Raw genomic sequence first — 6,915 nt, forward strand, 5'->3', positions numbered from 1 at the left:
AGAATGGGCTTATTATGGATTAAGTGAAACCAGATGTCTCGGAGCAGTATATAGGTCCCTAATTAAAATGCTGTGCAGTTGGCCACTGAATGTGTTACAGGAAGTGGAGAGGAATCTCTTAAAGTCTGCACCCTGCAGCAAGGATAGCGATTGGAAAACTGACAGCCCTGTTACACATTCCTTAGCTCAGCTGTCTCAGTATTTAAGGGGGGGATGGGTTAAATACTTTCAAAACTCTGCCTAATTCCAACCAATTGGCTTCAAGGAACTGAGTGCAGTCAGTTTCAACTTGATCCAACTTGAGCAGGTAGCCGTCACCTTAGTATTGAAATTTACATTCATAGTTCCCAACTCTGCTCCATCAGTTGAGGTAGAAGATGATGGTGAAGGAAAAGTAAAATCACAAAAAATGGATTTCAGGCTTTATCGTGTCAAGAATGCCGTAACATACACAATGCCTAAAATGGAGATTTCTCGAGATCACAAGAAAACAAAGGGAGACTACAAGTGCAATTAGAGACTTAAAATTCTTTGTTTTTCATTTATTTTTGTATGGGTGTATTGCTTTGCAACTGTTGCCAAGTGTTTTGCTCATTACACTAAGCGAAGCCAATAGTTTGTGTATTGTGACATTAAGGCTAACCCTTTGAGTGCCAGGGTAGAGGCCCATATTCCTTTATGGAGGTTGGACAATTTTTGGATTTTGCTTTACCTAGGTAAACCTAAATGTCTCGGATTGTTGTTTTTAGAACTAGTTAAGCCATTTACAAACACCTATTTTAGGGCAAGTTGTGCATCATGTAAAACAAATATAGTGGTGAAAACACACACACATACATATATATTTATATACATATATAAAAGCTCCCATAACCTTAGTAAATTTGATCAATAGACGTGGTGATACACAAATGTAGATTGCACAATCCACAAAAGCCAATCGGACTTTTTTTTTTTTTTATTTAAAGACAAATAAAAATAAATATTAAAATTAATAAATCCTCAACTCTCTTTTCAAGCGTGTCAAATACAGACTAATCAGCAGCTTCTTTCTCTCAAACTGTGCCTTGTAAAAAGGGAGGTAAGTGTTACTCACCTGTCCTCGGTTCCCACGTTGCCGCAACAGCCGCCGCGGAGGAGAGGGAGACCCCCCTCCAACGCACGGCCACCTCCGCAGCAGCCACCACGGAGGAGAGGGAGACCCCCCTCCAACGCACGGCCACCTCCGCAGCAGCCACCACGGAGGAGAGGGAGACCCCCCTCCAATGCACGGCCACCTCCGCAGCAGCCCCCACGGAGGAGAGGGAGACCCCCCACCGCACGGCCACCACGAGGGAGAGGGAGACCCCCCTCCACCGCAAGGCCGCTTCCGCTGCCTTCCTCTGAAGTGCCACGCAGGAGAGGCAGACCTCCTGGTACACGGCGACCTGCTGCTGCGCATGCGCGACCTCTAGTGGCGAACTCACATACTGGAGGAATTTATGAAGGGAGATTACGCCATCCACAAGATGGCCGCGAGTCACAGACACCGGAAGTGATGTCATGAGGGGCTGATGGGAGATTCAGACTTCCTCCGCGGTTCTCCATTTAAACCCCTCAGACCAGTTTCACCTTGCCTTCTGATGGTCATCTATGCCTTGTGCTAGCACCCAGATAGCGTTTACCTGCCTGATTCCTGTGTTTGACCTCGGCTCGCCTGACTACGTTGTTTTCCTGTATCCTGACCTCGGCTTGTTCATCGTTTATCCTGATCTCCTGAATCCTGACTTCGGCTACGTTTATTGGCTATCCTGCTCTCCGGAATCCTGACCTCGGCTTGTCTGAACTTGTTCTGTCTTGGAGTCCTACCTGACTACGGTATCTCCTATTTACTTGTACGTGACAGAATCAGAAGGCCATCATGAGACCCGCTTCGGTGGGACTTCAAGATCCGTGTGAGGCTCGGCTGGATGAGATAGATCATCGTCTGGAGCAGTTTACCCAGGCATTCCAGATCCTCCTTCAGCGCACTGATCCCGGATTACCGGCACAGTCTCCAGCAGTAGCACCTCCGCCAGCCTCCCTCCCGGCTCCAGTCTCCATGGTTCATGCTCCTACGAACCTTCCGCCGCCACAACGTTATGGAGGAGATCCTACTACTTGTCGTGCTTTCCTTAACCAATGCGAAATTCATTTTGAACTTTCTCCTTATGCCTTTGCTTCTGACCGCGCTAAGGTGGGATACGTAATTTCGCTCCTGACCGACAAGGCCCTGGCATGGGCTTCACCTCTGTGGGAGAGAGACATTTCGGTGGTTCGTTCCTACTCCGAATTTGTGTCTGCACTACGTTCTGTATTCGACGTTCCAGGCAGGAGTTCCACTGCTTCGTCCTCTCTTTTCAATATTCGCCAAGGGGAACGTTCTCTGATGGACTATGCTATAGAATGTCGCACCCTAATGGCTGAAGTGGATTGGACTAATGAAGCACTGATTGCAGCCTTTTTGCACGGTCAGAGACTTTAAAAGACGAGATTGCTGCTCGAGATCTACCGTCTGACCTAGACTCTGTAATAGCTTACATCACACAGATTGATCTTCGACTCCGTGAGCGACAGGCACAGCGGGACGACTTGAAAGCACGTGACAGAGGAGTTCGTCATCTTGTGCGTGCTGTTCCCCAGTTCATACCACCACCTATGAATTCCTCCGCCTTTGTGGAATCCATGCAACTGGGGACTACCCATTTGTCAGAGCATGAGAGATCCAGGAGACACAGAGAGGGGCTCTGTTTGTACTGCGGCATGGCAGGGCATTGGGCAAGTTCTTGTCCTAAGAAGTCGGGGAAACGCCAGCACCTAGAGTGGTTCAGAGGACCTGCTTTGGATGTGCTGGGTATGTCCTCTGACTCAAGTAACACTCGAATGACTGTTCCGATTCGGGTGTCCTGGCCTGCGGGGTTTGTTTGCACAGAGGCCTTTCTGGATTCGGGTGCTGCTGGGAATTTTATCGATGCCGGTTTCTGTGACCAACAGCATATTCCCACAACACTTAAGGACATTCCTGTGAGACTCGAGGCCATTGATGGCAGACCTCTGCATCCTGCCCAGGTCACCCATATTACTACACCGGTGACAATCTCCGTGGGCATGATTCATAATGAGACGCTTCAGTTCCTGGTTATCTGCTCTCCCTCTACTCCAGTCATTCTGGGCTTTCCGTGGCTACAGACGCACAATCCCACCATCGATTGGACTACTAGAGAGATTACCTCTTGGAGTCGACCGTGTGAGGAGCATTGCATCAAACCAGTCAAACTGGCCAGTATGTCCTCTGACTTGTAGACCGTTACTACAGCTCTTCCCAGACAATACCAGGAGTTTGCGGATGTCTTTGACAAGAGGGAGGCAGAGACGTTGCCCCCACACAGACCGTATGATTGCCCGATTGATCTCCTTCCAGGTACTATGCCGCCCAGAGGCCGGGTCTATCCGCTATCCGTTCCTGAGACCAAGGCTATGGAGACCTACATCGAGGAGAATCTCAAGCGTGGCTTTATCCGTCGGTCTACATCTCCTGCTGGTGCCGGGTTCTTTTTTGTTAAGAAGAAGAATGGAGAGTTGAGACCGTGCATTGATTACAGAGGGTTGAATAAGATCACAAGACGTAACTCCTACCCGATTCCCCTCATCTCTGAACTATTCGACAGGTTACGAGGGGCTACGATCTTTACTAAACTGGATCTTCGTGGGGCCTATAACCTTGTCCGTATCCGTGCCGGTCATGAGTGGAGAACTGCGTTCAATACGCGTTCGGGACACTACGAGTATCTAGTCATGCCGTTCGGATTATGCAACGCCCCGGCGGTGTTTCAGGACTTTATCAATGACTGTCTCAGAGATTTCCTCCAGCAGTTTGTCGTGGTCTATTTAGACGACATCCTCATTTACTCTACAGACTTGCCTTCTCATCGCGAACAGGTCCGTCGTGTACTGTCCCGTCTTCGGCAACACGGATTATTTGCTAAATTAGAGAAGTGCGTCTTCGAGACTCGCAAAGTGACGTTTTTGGGGTACGTTATCACTCCTGAGGGGTTCGACATGGATCCATCCAAAGTTCAAGCAATCAAGGACTGGCCGCAGCCCAGGAGCCTCAAGGCTCTTCAACGTTTCCTTGGATTTGCCAACTATTATCGGCGTTTTATTCGCAACTACTCCAAGATCGTTGCACCTCTAACGGACTTGACAAAGAAAGGTGCCAAAGTCGCGGAGTGGTCTTCGGAGGCAGTGTCTGCATTCACTATTCTCAAGGAGAGATTCACGTCTGCCCCGGTGCTACGGCATCCCAACCCGCATCTACCGTTTGTCCTGGAAGTAGATGCTTCGGAATCTGGGGTTGGAGCCGTTCTCTCTCAACGCGCATCATACAGCGGACCGCTGCACCCTTGTGGGTACTTCTCTCGGCACTTTTCTGCGGCTGAGAGGAACTATGACATCGGGAATAAGGAGTTATTGGCTGTCATCCTTGCTTTGGAGGAGTGGCGTCACCTGCTGGAGGGAGCCTCTGTACCTACCTTAATTTTGACAGATCACAAGAACCTCCAGTACATGGAATCTGCTAAATGCCTCAATCCACGCCAGGCTAGGTGGGCCTTGTTTCTATCCCGATTTCCGTTTGTGTTGACGTATCGTCCAGGCTCTAAGAACACCAAGGCGGATGCATTGTCCCGTATGCATACGCGACCAGAGGAGGAGAATGGGGAACCCGAACCCATTATTCCCCCTGCCAAGGTCATCGCTGCCATTCATCTACGTGGGTATACTCCCCTGCTGGATCGTATTTCTCGCTTTCAAGGACAAGCTCCGCCCTCCTTACCTCCTGGGAAACTATTTGTGCCTCCTAGCTTACGCACCCTTGTGCTACGCACGCTTCATGGCGCTAGAACCTCGGGACATTCTGGAGTAGCGCGCACCAAGGACCTGATTTCTCGAACTTTTTGGTGGCCCCACTGGGGGAGGGACACTACAGCCTTCGTCCACTCATACACCAAATGCGCTGCCAATAAGTCCTGTCGTACACGTCCTGCTGGACTACTTCAGCCACTCCCTTGTCCCTCGGTTCCTTGGACCCATGTGGCCATGGACTTTATTGTCGAGCTGCCTCCTTCAAAGGGCCATACCGTGATTCTCGTGGTGGTTGACCGCTTTTCAAAGATGGCTCATTTTATCCCGCTTAAGAAGCTTCCCAACGCCTCTACTTTGGCGGATGTGTTCATCCGGGACATCGTTCGCCTGCACGGCGTACCGTCTGAGATTGTGTCGGACAGAGGGACCCAGTTTGTTGCTAGATTCTGGCGCGACTTTACTAAGTCCTTGGGAATCACCTTGGCTTTCTCCTCTGCGTATCACCCTCAGACGAACGGCCTGGTGGAGAGGACTAATCAGCACCTAGAACAGTACTTGCGCCTCTTTATTAATGACCACCAGGATGATTGGGCCGATCTACTGCCGTTCGCTGAATTTGCGAGGAACAACACACTCCAGGAGGCTACCAGGATCTCTCCGTTTTTCTGCCTTTATGGCCTCCACCCGCAGTCTCTCCCAGGGACTTTACCGGTTTCACCTGTTCCAGATCTGGAGGAGAGACTCGCTTCCATCCGTGCCACCTGGGCCTCTGTTCACTCCGCCCTGGAACGTGCTGCTCAGCTCCAGCAGAGACAGGCCAACAAGAAGCGGTCTCCCAATCCCTCGTACCAACCCGGTGATAGGGTTTGGTTGTCCACGCGGTTCCTGAGACTCCGGGTTCCTTCTATGAAATTGGCTCCGCGTTTTATTGGGCCCTTTCCGGTTCTACGCCGGATTAATCCGGTGGCGTACGAACTCTCGCTCCCCAGAACGCTTCGTATTCCTCGGGTATTTCACGCCTCCTTGCTGAAACCTCTAGTCTGCAACCAGTATACCCGAGGGGCACAGTCTACTGCTGAGACTTCCAGGAGGGGTTTGGAGAGTCGTATCCCCCAGGCCATTCTTGATTCCCGGCGGCAACAAGGCAGTCTACAGTACCTCGTACAGTGGAGAGGACTCGGTCCAGAAGAACGTTCCTGGGTACCAGCGGCACGCCTTTCAGTACCACAATTGATACGTGCCTTCCACGCAAGACGCCCTTCTCGTCCTGGTGGTCGCCCTGAGGGCGCGCTTTTGAGAGGGGGTACTGTTACTCACCTGTCCTCGGTTCCCACGTTGCCGCAACAGCCGCCGCGGAGGAGAGGGAGACCCCCCTCCAACGCACGGCCACCTCCGCAGCAGCCACCACGGAGGAGAGGGAGACCCCCCTCCAACGCACGGCCACCTCCGCAGCAGCCACCACGGAGGAGAGGGAGACCCCCCTCCAATGCACGGCCACCTCCGCAGCAGCCCCCACGGAGGAGAGGGAGACCCCCCACCGCACGGCCACCTCCGCAGCAGCCACCACGAGGGAGAGGGAGACCCCCCTCCACCGCAAGGCCGCTTCCGCTGCCTTCCTCTGAAGTGCCACGCAGGAGAGGCAGACCTCCTGGTACACGGCGACCTGCTGCTGCGCATGCGCGACCTCTAGTGGCGAACTCACATACTGGAGGAATTTATGAAGGGAGATTACGCCATCCACAAGATGGCCGCGAGTCACAGACACCGGAAGTGATGTCATGAGGGGCTGATGGGAGATTCAGACTTCCTCCGCGGTTCTCCATTTAAACCCCTCAGACCAGTTTCACCTTGCCTTCTGATGGTCATCTATGCCTTGTGCTAGCACCCAGATAGCGTTTACCTGCCTGATTCCTGTGTTTGACCTCGGCTCGCCTGACTACGTTGTTTTCCTGTATCCTGACCTCGGCTTGTTCATCGTTTATCCTGATCTCCTGAATCCTGACTTCGACTACGTTTATCGGCTATCCTGCTCTC

This window comes from Sceloporus occidentalis, unplaced genomic scaffold (genome assembly GCF_023333645.1).
Source record: "Sceloporus occidentalis isolate IW3139 unplaced genomic scaffold, rSceOcc1.0.p SCAF_33, whole genome shotgun sequence".
In the NCBI taxonomy this organism is placed as follows: Eukaryota; Metazoa; Chordata; class Lepidosauria; order Squamata; family Phrynosomatidae; genus Sceloporus; species Sceloporus occidentalis.